Source organism: Larus michahellis, chromosome 1, assembly GCF_964199755.1.
Source record: "Larus michahellis chromosome 1, bLarMic1.1, whole genome shotgun sequence".
In the NCBI taxonomy this organism is placed as follows: domain Eukaryota; kingdom Metazoa; phylum Chordata; class Aves; order Charadriiformes; family Laridae; genus Larus; species Larus michahellis.
The window spans coordinates 30,620,076-30,632,964 of record NC_133896.1 but is presented as its reverse complement, the minus strand read 5'-3'; the positions used below and the strand labels follow the sequence as shown (position 1 = coordinate 30,632,964).

The window sequence follows — 12,889 nt, the reverse complement described above, 5'->3', positions numbered from 1 at the left end:
AGCAGGAATCTTATTTTGACTTATCTGACTCTCCTGCACTATACAAGGCAAGGTTTTATAAACCCCTCTGTAATGTGGGCTCCGCTTGTCATTAATTGCATATGTTTCAGTTTGAGTTCACATTTTTCCTCAAGCACAAAACCACAAGTGAATGAATTGTTCCAAAGGAAGTGTCCAAAGTGCTACTAATTCCTTACTGCTACTGGAATAACCTTCCTCGTGCATCCTAGGACCATATATGCTTTTTTCACAACTGTGCCATGTGGTCACCTTATACTTCTTGATCGACCAGTAATACAGAGATATGTTCTCCTCCTCAGTTATTTCTAAGTAATAACCCACAACTTACAGCAGAATTGCATGTTATTGGCTCCAAATGACCTTTCTTCGTAGACTACTTGAGTGTAATCCCATTTCTATTATTAAAGTTCAAACAGTTTTTCTGAATGATATTCCTATTTTCCTCTGAGCTGCTTATCACGGGAAAACCTCTCTCTTTCTCCTATTCTCCCTGTCCTTTGCTTCCTCCTCACAGTGATGTCATCGTAAAATTTACTTGGCAATAAACTGTTATTTATGTTATCTACTTCATTTTATATTCTATTTTTACCCAAATATTTAAATTAGGTTATTAAAAATTGTTGGTTCCTCTTCTCTGGTAACTGTAATTACAAATTCAATTATTAACTCTTAATTGTCTCTCAGTATCAAATGGTCCTGGTCCTCACCAGGTAAATTGACACTCTTGTATCAAAACAGATGTTAGCTTTTTCTGAGAGTACATATCCCAGTTATTTTATAACAAAATATTGATTTCATCTTTTTTGTGACAATACTGGTGGGAGTCAGAGGCTGAAGGGACTCTTTTGGAACCATACCAGTTACACCATAAAGGAAATTGTCAGTATTACCAAACACTGAAGATCTTATTTCTTGGTGCAAGCATAACTTTAAGGATAATGAATAGCAATGTTTTTAGTGTACCTTGAGACATGTTGTGAATCCTTGCAATAAGACAGTAGAAAGCAAACAGAACTAGTGCAGGATTGAAACAACGCAAATACTCTGGAATATTAAAAATTGATATTTCTTAGCTGAGACAAATGAGTTCTGATATCTCTATGTAATCTAAATACATTTATTTTATTTCAACCAAAGGTATTCAACTAAGTCAAGCCAAGGACATGTCAGCTTTACCACAGCTGCCTTTCTCCCTCTCATTTAACAGTTAAAGAAGATGATCTACATGGGATTGGCTGCTTATTAATTGTGCACACAAACACACACATAAAACCCTTCGAAGCATATTAGCTTTAAAAGTAATCTCTTATCACCCAAAATGGCACATGAACTATGCAACATATATTAAGAATAATTATTCATGAGACAGATATCAATTGCTGATGACTTAAAGCTCATAATTTCAAAATAAATTGGCATTCAAACACACGTAAAATACAGAATGTGCTTCTATTTTCAAAGTACTGGTTTTGTTGTCACATGACCCGACAGAGTCATGGGGTTTGTAGGCCTTAAAAATGGGAATTTCAATCTTCGTCTTTGTTTTTATATGCTGTTTGACAGAAAAACTAACTGATAAACTAATTCATATATTGTACTTGCTGAATAAGAAGACTTACTGACCACATACTTAATTTCCCTACAGCTCTCTGTCAATCTGGCTGGGTGGCTGGGCCCAAAGAGTGGTGGTGAACAGAGTTAAACCCTGCTGGCAGCTGGCCACAAGTGGTATTCCCCAGGGCTCACCACTGGGGCCAGTTCTGTTTAATATCTTTACCAATGATGTGGACAAGGGGATTGAGTGCACCCTCAGTAAGTTTGCAGATGACACCATGTTGGGTGGGAGTGTTGATCTGCTTGAGGGTAGGAAGGCTCTGCAGAGGGATCTGGACAGGCTGGATTGATGGGCTGAGGTCAAAGGCATGAGGTTCAACGAGGCCAAGTGCTGGGTCCTGCACTTGGGTTACAACAACCCCATGCAGTGCCACAGCCTTGGGGAAGAGCAGCTGCAAAGCTGCCTGGAGGAAAAGGACCTGGGGGTGTTGGTCGACAGCTGGTTGAATAGGAGCTGTCAGCGTGCCCAGGTGGCCGAGAAAGCCAACAGCATCCTGGGCTGTATCAGGAATAATGTGGCCAGCAGGACTAGGGCAGTGATCATCTCCCTGTGCTTGGCACCGGTGAGGCCCCACCTCGAGTGCTGTGTCCAGTTTGGGGCCCCTCACTACAAGAATGACATCGAGGTGCTGGAGCGGGTCCAGAGAAGGGCAATGAAGCTGGTGAGGGGTCTGGAGCACAAATCTTATGAGGAGCGTCTGAGGGAGCTGGCGTTGTTTAGCCTGGAGAAAAGGAGGCTGAGGGGAGACCTTATCGCTCTCTACAACTACCTGAAAGGAGGCTGTAGCAAGGTCAGGGTGGGTCTCCTCTCCAAAATAACAAGTGATAGTACAAGAGGAAATGACCTCAAGTTGCGCCAGGGAACATTTAGCTTGGATATTAGGAAAAATTTCTTCACTGAAAGGGTTATGAAGCATTGCAACAGGCTGCTCAGGGAAGGTGGTTGAGCCACCATCCCTGGAGGCATTTAAAAGATGTGTAGATGTGGTTCTTAGGGACATGGTTTAGTGATGGACTTGGCAGTGTTAGGTTAATGGTTGGACTCCATGATCTTAAAGGTTTTTTCCAACGTAAACAATTGTATGATTCTATGATTTCTACATCTCTCTGACACTTCCAGCTTATTTGTGAACAATTCTGATCTTTAAGGAATCAATTTCAAGTTATTTAAACACTTATACTTTAAAAACATATCCAGTCAAACCATATTTGTCTGGCTGTACTAAGGCAACCTTTTGTTTCTAAGCTTATTAGTTGACCATACACAATTGCTAAGGGGGGGGGTTAATTCAGTTGTTAATATAAGTATTTGTTCAGCACAGAATACATGTGCTATTAATGTGGGGAAAATGTGCTAGCCCCAATATGATGTCAGTACGTTTGGGTATGTATTTGCAGTCATGTCGTAAACTTAAGCAAGGAATTTTGCCAAAACAGACTCACTTTCCAAGCAAAGGTTTGGTCAACTCATAGCCTTGTTTTAGCCATTATCATTGGATAGGCACTTCTTTCTACTTCAATCTAATACCACACTTCATTTCAGTGAACAAAAACCAGAACTCATATTTGATACTAGCTAAATGCCACACCAGATTTTTCAAGTGTCTTTACAGTAGAGGTATGCAAAGTGCAGAACAAAATAACATCTGCTTTCCCTGTTTTACTTATTAATATTGTCATTTTTGTTTTAGTAGGAACAAAACAAAATGTATATATATATACATCCCTAAAATAAAAAGAGATGTGCACACTTTCATAAGCATGTAATACAATACTCTTTGACTGTATTCCTTAAAGATGCGGTGGTTTTAAACTTCTTTTGTTTCCTTTGCCTCTTTCTCAGTGCTATAATGCAATCCTCAGTGTTTGAGCACCAGACTTCAAATGAGAGATCTATTCAAAACATGCACAGACAAAATAAGTGGTTTCCTTAGTAATGGGAACTATGTGAAAGCCTCTGAAACAGCTCCTCCTCCAGTAAGTCATTATGTACATGATCCTTTCTACCCCCAACTTATTAATGTAAAGATAACTTCACATTTAAAGAAAAACACCTAATATGCACCCACAGTTTTTGGCAGTCAAATTACAGAGGAGAGGGGGAAAAGTCACTGCATTCCTAATCAAATACACTAGTTTTTAATCAGGATGTTGCATGTTCCACTGACCTTTTAATTAATTTTCTAGATCTGCAAGTTGAAAAAAATGAAATTGTGTAACTAAACTACTAAGAACTTCACTTTGTTACCCATTACACTCCAATAGTTTAGTATATTCGATTTAAACTATCCTTAGGTAATCATATTCTGAACAGAGGCTGCACAAATCCGTGCTGTTCCTTGTCACCACTAAGATAGCTTCATAACAATTACCCATGACCACAGTTTGAGAATGGTATCGATGGCATGGCAAAAATTACTATGACACTTCTCTTAATCTCAGAGTAAAAGTAACTAAAAGCAAAATGACATTCCAGTTCTAATATTTAGCTTAGTGGCTCTGCTTGTACTCTGTTTTCTAAATTGGCAATATAGCTTGTGCAAATAGTCACGAAAAGCAAATAATCTAGAATTGCTAGTGTTGTCCATCCATTTTTAATATTAAACGACAATAAAATGTTACAAAATAGTTTTTGTTTAGTTTAATCAAAAAAAGTAAGAAATTCAAGTCTGAAGTTCTGCCCTTGAGAAACCCACTGCGGCTTGCCATATATACTTAAAAAAATAAATGTGACATTATCTGGGAAAGTGGCTAAATTAGTTGGGGAAGGAGGTTCCTGTTCACTGGTCATGTATTATTTGCCACACCACACAGTGTTAACAGAAAAAATGTTAAATCTGTTTCAGATAATAGTTCAGGTAATTCTCCATAGAAAGGAAAACAGATATAAGCAAAGAAACGGAGAAAGTCCTCTCTGTAAGGACAGAAAGTTCAAGACTTACTACCGCCCGTAAGAATTATAACACGTCACAAACAGGATGAAAATTCTAGGCCCTATACTCAAACTATTACTGCCACCATTTTCTTCATCAACCTCAGATACAGATTAACTCAAAGAGTCATGACACAAAAAGGTACATCCCATGTGCATACCGGGTCCCACGAGCAACAAGCAGATCCTTAGAAAATCAGCAAGGGTACCTCAGTCTTAAAGTTCTACCAGAAGATCCCAATAAATTACATCCAATTACTATGGGGTACAACAAGTCAGATGTCACCACAACACAGACATAAACATACTGAGATGAAATCAGTTTTAAATTGAAATATGTACACCGAGCTTGAAAACCTCTTTAAAGATCGCATATTTCCTCTACCTAATCCAGCTGCACATAAAGATTCTCTAGCCACTTTTCACTACCGTGTCTTCATTAAGTTTCCCACGCGGCATCGCGAGGTTGTGGTTGCTATGTGTGACTCGCTTCCAGCCTTCAGCAGATGCTGGTATGCCAGAGATTCTTCCCTATTAAAATAGAGTCAGGGATGAAAATTGGAAGAACTTGGGTATCACTCCGAGTTAGACCCAATAGGTATAAACCATGTCAAGATTTTTCAGACTTCAGGCCATTCCAGAAGGCTGACTATAGTTCTGGGACCTATAATGATGAAAGAGACTATAGCTCTTGCCTGGGATCTTGTCCTTTCTGTTTCAGAGAACATAGCTGCTACATGAACAGGCAAATTTGCTGAAATAAGCAAAATCCCCTTGATCAACAAGATAAGCATCAGCTCATCACCACTGCTTTCATTCATCCCCATCACACATGACTGAATTTGCCTGTAATATACAACTCCTTTTACTATGCAGTTCCAGATTTCGCTAAGTCACATAGCACCTACTACCTACATAGCTTTTAATGAAGTAACTGATACTTTGTGTAGACGTGAACTTTTCCTTATGTGAAATTCTTTACAGGTTCATGACCTAGATTTGTTTCCATCTGCTCTATCTCTATCCTATCAACACTAACTCTGAGATTTGATAAAAAGAAAGTTGGTAGCAGGTTAAGTAATCTCAGCATAACACTTTCCATTATGATGTACAACTGCATTTAGAAACTTGAACTCATTGTTGGCAACGAGCCTTTCATCTTCAAAAAAGACAAAGAACTAGAGCTAGAAATGTTGCTTTTGCTTATCATTGAAAAAACTATTCCATTTCAGAGAGATACACGTTGATAAAAGTTACTCTTTGTTTGTATGGAAGCATAGCCCTTAGGAAAATGTCAATAGTTACTTGCCATAATATCTAAAAATGCACATGACAGCGTAAGGTTGACGACATTGCACTGAAAATGCTGCAAGAATGGGGTTACACGAAGTGGTGGCACGTTTTTCTCTCTTCCAGCCAGATCATTCAATGACAACTGCCTATAATTAATAAGTCAATTAATAACTGATGAAGCCACAAGACAGATTTCCTTGAATCTGAGCAATTCTGGACCTTCATTCAGAAAGGAATACCTCCCCACACCTCACATGGAAGATACACTAAGGCTACGCTTTGCAGAACTGGTGAGAATTAATCTGTCAAACACCAGCTCCTTTCTTTTTTTACACTAAGGGCTACAAGAAGAAAGTGCAAAGAGCCACCACTCAGCCCTCTTCCTTATAGTTATGGTGCCTCAGAAACCAAGATAGGGGCACGTAAGCGATAAAGCTATTCAAAAAGTGCCCGCTCTTTTGCACTTCGACATAATCTGTATGGATATGCACTTAGAAAGAATTTTTTAATTGCCAATTTCTGATATAAAGTCTGTCATCTTAGAATTTAAATCAAATACTTATGGGTTATTTAATTTAACTGCATGGTATTTATTTCAGGTTTTAACTATACTTGCTGTATTCTAAACACAGCTGTGTTATCAGAGCCTAAAAATACTAGAAATGGTCACCGTTAACGCCCAGAACCACAACAAACCTATAGGATATTAAAGCCCAAGGATGCTCCACCTTTCTATGTAATGAAAAAAAGGAAGGAGTTTTGAAATCCTCTTCCAATTTTGAGAAAAATGCAGGCACAGAACCACTGTATTTTAATAACTAAATTTTTTTAAGCATCATATTAATTGTCCATTACAAACAAATAATTACCTGGTTTATTTTCATGTGCACTCAGTAATCAGATAAAATGCATGCTAAATAAATACCTGGAGTTAGCCTACATTACTTTCATCATCTCTCTATCAGTCTGAGATATGTTTTTTCTACCCTGTAACCGAATAAGCTATATATATAATTCTGGGGAAATAGATTACATTGCTATTTTAAAACCACCAAGCATCATAGTGAAATCAGCAGGAAAATAATTTAATGAACCTTAATCATCATAATTGTATTGGTTATAAAAGATATTTTTCTTCTGCAGATAGTTTGAAAAAAAAAAATTATTCTTTAGCATTAGCTAAATTAAAAAAATTCAATTATTTCACTTTTTATGAAACAGAACTTTATTATGATATAATAACATTTTAACTAATATGTAAATGTATGCCTATCAAGGAGGTACTTTAATTGCATATATAGTCTATCATGAGAACTCACTTTCTTTATGCAAGTATACTTTAGCTGATTTAATTATTTAGCCCTCTAATTACACAGTCCATACCAATCAACCAAAATGAAGCACTTCTATAATCTTAATTTCACATGTCAAATCATTGAATATGTTTTTGCATGATTCTCATGTTAACTAGAAAGACAGATTTTGAATGAACCACAGTGAGTTCGTGAGCTTAGGGGCAAAACCCAAGATAGCTTTCATGTTGGGCAATGGTAGACCCTGTGTATTCCCTTTCCCCAGATCTCCTGTTCCCCCATTGGTTGAGATAAGAGAAATACCAGTATTAAGTTGACTTTAACAGAACATTTTCCTGTTTTTAATTTTGCCCAAACTTTTTGAAATTTTATTCTCTCCTACTCCACCCACCATCCCACCCCTGTAGCACAAGTTTACATATTTTGTTTGGGATAGGTGTGACTAACCACATGGCTGAGATAGGAAGGATTTCCATTTTTCCTGTGGGGGCGAGCATGGCAAAAAGCCTTACTTTTCTGACTTCGGGTTGTGCTTCCTTAACACACCCTGAGCACTGTCCCATCAGACACGGGCCATTATGTTGTGCAGCAGGGAAGGCTCATAGGTTCACTCCGGGAAGTTCAGAATGCCTTGTATTTGCAGCTCATGATGGTGAACATTAAGTACTACTAGAGGCTCCAAGAGCCACCTCGTGGGAGCAAAGGAGAGACAAGGTTTCATCAATGAGCCTTGAGGTTACAGCAAGGTGACAGGACATCTTTCTGGCCTGAGGTATTCCCTGTCCCAACCCCAGGCAAGAAGACCTGAAAGGCAACCAAAGATGGGTTGGCCCCGACTGTTTTTGTTATGTGTCTTTAATTCACACTAGAAAAAAATGTAATGACCATAATACAAGAATGGGAGAAAATGGAAGGGCCACATGGCCTTCCTCCCACCCTAGAGCAGCTCATGTATTTTCAGCCTGTCAATGAACTGCCATTATCTCATACATAAGACGATCCTACTCAGTTGTATGAAAACTGAACAGCAGACATCTTGAAAAAGTTTAAAAGTTGTTCCCTCTACTTAGATTAAATGCAGTATTCTAAAATTTGAGGCAGAAGGAAAAAAAACTGCTTTATTACAGCCACAATAATGTAAGTACCAGTGGGTCAAACAGGTCTGGTTTTGCAAAATTTGTCCTAACTAATTACAACAAACTGAAATTTATTCAAGAAGTTGGCATTAATTTAATTCACTTTTCATACTAAGTGATTTTATGAAGTGTAAAATAATTTTCTTACAGAATAAAAACAAAAATAATGCAGTCCACGATCTCAGACTCAAAGTGAATCAAAATGATATATAGTATTCATAAAATAGTAACCATTTTATAATAGAATTCTGGTGCCATTGCTGTTGCAAAAAGTACATTCATTTACACTGTTTGCTAATCTTCAGAATTTTTTCATACTATTATCAGACAGGACTGTGAGCTTTTCTTCAAAGCACAAGTGTGAAATGAGAACCACATCTCGCTTCAATCCACTAGAGGGTGGCCTGCCTCAATCAGGGCTGTAGTGCTGAATTCATGCAAGATATCCAACATTTTCTTGGTTTTGACCTGTTGATAACTAACTCTTTGTATTTCATTATTGTTCATCTTCTATTGCAAAGTAATTTCCTTTATATAAAACAGTATTTATGATAAAAATGCTTTTTCTAACAACAACTATCTCATATATTGTTTTGTACACGGAGAAGGGATAATATATTTCAGCGTATACTTCCCTTAAATTGAAAAAAACCCTGTGAATTATTTTACACTTTTTAAAACCTTCATAGTTTGTATGCTCTTTGTTCACAGACAGAGAATAAATAGAGAAAAAAAAATTCTTCACCAAAGCGTATAGTACAAAGGGAGAAGAGAGAAAGAAAGGAAGAAGGAAGGAAGGGAAAGAAAAATCTGTGCAGCCCATTGTTTATATAATTAGATGGCCATAAAAGAGAGACTCAAGTAGACAGAGACTGAAAGAAACCGACTTTATGTAACCAACCCCTTCCTCAGTTTATTGTAAATTTTTATTTCTCAGAAAGATGTTTTACTGCTCCTACTTTCTACTGATAAACCTATGTAATAAAATTTAATATTTTATAAAATTTGGAAAAGGAGGAGTATGAAAAATCCTTTATTTTCTTAAACCAAAAAAAAGCACCAAAACTGGGGGATAGGGAGCATTTTTCCTGAATGATTTCAACATGCAGTATCCCCTGAACTACAGCAGCCTTTGCAGAACTTCAGCGATCTCTAATCAGTTGTTCTGAACACAGATAACATCCTTATACAGCTTTAGAACAAAAAAAAAAAAAAAAAAAGGGATTTTAAACCTCCCGAGCTGTTCCGTACAAACACAAAACATGCCCTGTAACTCCCACAAATCGGAAGAGATCTCTGGAAGCGTGCAAAGGCTTGTTTCGTGTATCCGTACCCGAAGCAGCAGTGTCACGTAACAGACAGCTTCCCACGGCCAACCAGGCTGGCGCAGCCGCGCGTACTACGCGGCATCTGGGCACGCCGAAGCATTGGCTCCTCTCTGGGGAGTGGAAGGGGCTCAGTTATTAATGACCGCTGAGCAGGCAGCACCATGTCAGTGTGACAACCGAGCGGGTGAACGATGCACCACTAACCACCATGGAAACAAGGAGAAATAAGAAGAGCTAGCGAGCATCTCTCTCCCCCCTCTCCGCCCCTCTCTCCACTGGATTGCGAGCCTCCGCCAGCCAGGCAGCAACAGCGCTCTGGCAAATGTAAGGGATCTCAGCTGGCAGCACAGAGAGTCTCTCATGCTGTAGGATATCAATAGATACATCTTTGTATTATATACCGCTAGGCACCCGCACGCACACCGCCTCACACACACACATACGTGTATGCACATCTCTTCAGACTCTGGCTTTAATACAAGCATGTGGCTACCTGAACTAAGGAATCAAAATTACCGAGATGCAAGAACTCCTCCAGCTCTGAAACTACTCTTATTATAGGGTAAGTTCCTCTTTATTTTCAATTTTATCCTGACTTTTATCTTAACGTGTAAACTCTTTCCCCTTTCCTTTTTTTGGAAAGTTATTTTGTTAGTGTATTTCCACATTTTACTTTCTGAACAGAATTGCAAATGCAATTTGCTTTTTGTGCCAGAGATAATCTAAATGTGCTTGCAAGAGTATCAGATTTGTGCATTTGTTAGCTTTAAAGAACATCAAAGGATAAAAAATTATAAAGGGCGAACGTTTCCTCTGATGTTTCAGATGCTAAATCAAATTACACAGTTGCTCTGTGTTTTGAAACCAATAAAACAAGATACAGGACAGCCTCCTTTCTTCTCTCCAGTGCTAGGATTAAGGGAAATGCTGTTTATGTCGGGACCTAAAAACCACTGAGCAGCAAGGCTGAATGAGCATATCACAAACAGTTATTGAATTTCTGCCAGGCTACATCTTAAGGATTGTGGCAAATGACTTCGCTTAAAAACATCCCCTTTCCAGTCAGAAGGGACAGTGTGAATGTCTGATTACTGATGCAGCTGGAACGGACGCGTTAGGTAAAAAGGATCGCATTAAGCAGAAGAGTTCTAATCTTCTTTGGTAATTAACAGGATCGCAGCAGGGTGCCTCTAAAGTATATTTTCATGTAAGGAGACTGTTCGAATCCATCACTATAAAAGCTTTGCCTGTTTTACTATAGAAAGGCTCAGAACTGCTTGTCTTTGCTTTCCAGGTCTTTGTTTTCACATGTCTAGTTGGAGTTTTTGCCCAGCACTGCTGTTCAGAAAGAGAAGAACCCAACACAGGGGGATGAAGGGGGCAGTAAATGCAGGGAGCTAGGAAAAAGACAGTGATTTTTTATTTGACCAATTTAATCTACATAAAATTCCATGCTAGCACTACTGTTGCCTACTGTGTTTGTGTTTATGTATGTCTATGTCATTTCTCTCATGCAGCATAAGAGTACCTCAGATGAAAACACGTTCAGTAAAGTCCATCAGCATGGATCTGTGATTCATGCATCAGTGAAAGCCAGAGAGAGATTTTACTTTACACCATGAAAAAGATAGGCTAGCTATACAATGCATGCTTCAAAGTGAAAAAATACAACCTAAATCTTCCTGCATGTTTTTGTTTGCTTTTTAGAATACCATGTCTGTATTAAAAAAAGCTCAGTATTTAGATTATTTCTCCTACCCCTTTTTCTCCCCCCACTCCCTCACTCCTGTACACCTTGGAGAACATTATAAAGAATCTGTTCCTTTGCAGCAATGCAATTATTTGCTTGGAATTTTAGAGTTAGTGCGTTTCGGAAAACAAACACTGCAAAACAACCATCAACAGATAGCCAATGGCTGTAAGCCTGCCACCTTTCCATAAATGTCAGGAAACGGGTAGCTTAACAATATGTATGGTAAGAAGTCAATTAATTCAGGTGACCTTTGTAAATGGTGACAATAAAGCAGCTCTGACAATATGCCACAGCATTCGATATTCCCTCTGGAAAATGAATGAGCTTAAGAAGAGGTTTCCTTTTCAGAGTACAAAATGAAAGGTATTGAAGCATTAGCTCCTGCTATTGGCAAGCTTGCTTCCTCTATTTTAGATGGTCAATGAAATCTGTTTAAAGCAAGCTGCCTTATTTTATTATGTGAACCACAATCTCTGGTTCAATTAATTAAATATGCTGTTTCTACCCACGTTGCATGTGCATTTTAGTTGTTAAAACGAGAATTTCAAGCTACTGGTTTGGATTTTTACAGAATGTGCTATACAATAAGGAGAGAAAACCTGATTCTGATCTCTTCATGCTATATGCAAAGGACTACTCAGATGAAACTTTTTCTATTATATACCACAGTGGACTCGCAGCTTTTCTGAATCTTGACCCTCACCCATTTTAATGTAAAAATTAAGTAAATATGAGTAACTTTACACTCATGCATATTGGGACTTGCCACATATACTCTAATGCGCTACTTTAAAATATTATACAGATATGCCAAAGAGTTTCAGAAAAATGTGGTCATTCCAATCATATATGTACAGAGAAACATGTTTCATGTCTGAATACACAGCATAGCCATTCCTAACCAGCAAACCAGTCAAAATGTATGGTGACTGTATTTTGGTTAATACTCCCTCAAAGCTCCTGCAATAATGTTGTAGCGTCAGACAATGACTGGCTGATGTTGTTATGGCAACCCCGAAGTACCGCCTTTGAGGGTGGTAGATCTGAGCATGACATCGCAGCATGCCAGTTTGGAGTACCCACAAGTAGGTGAGTATTTCTCTTTTGCACCAGAATTAGACCAGATCAACTAGGCAAGGTTGCTACCTGAATGCAGATCAAAAATACCATGTTTGTTAACTAATCAAGAATGAGCAGCTCATGAAAATACTCATGTTCTGCAAATCACTTGTGATCACTCGTGCCTTGACACAAGACGACAAAATGAAGTGTTTCCAAGTGAGAGCAAACCCTTTAGCAGTGTTGGGGCCACTTTCTTTGACTCTTACCCCTAATCTTTATTATACCAATAATGATTCTACAAGCAAACTGAAAGCTTTGTTGCTTGGTGACAACCACTCTAACTTTAAATGGCTGGTGTTCATAGCCAAATGTTAGAGCATCTAAAGCAACAGAAGAAGATAAGCAGTAGGAAACAAAGAGTTTTTCAAGACAAGCTC

At 38.3% G+C, this 12,889-nt stretch overlaps 2 protein-coding genes across 4 annotated transcripts in view; one reads left to right on the top strand and one right to left on the bottom strand.

Moving 5' to 3' along the window:
• IMMP2L (inner mitochondrial membrane peptidase subunit 2) overlaps window positions 1-12,889 on the bottom strand; it is a 471,260-nt gene that overhangs the window by 228,572 nt on the left and 229,799 nt on the right. The window lies entirely within an intron of this gene.
• The window catches only part of LRRN3 (leucine rich repeat neuronal 3), a 34,994-nt gene continuing 31,749 nt past the window's right edge, over window positions 9,645-12,889 (top strand). Inside the window, exon 1 of the mRNA XM_074607409.1 lies at window positions 9,645-10,199. The gene's annotated coding sequence lies outside the window, so the exon portion shown is untranslated. The remainder of the gene's footprint in view (window positions 10,200-12,889) is intronic.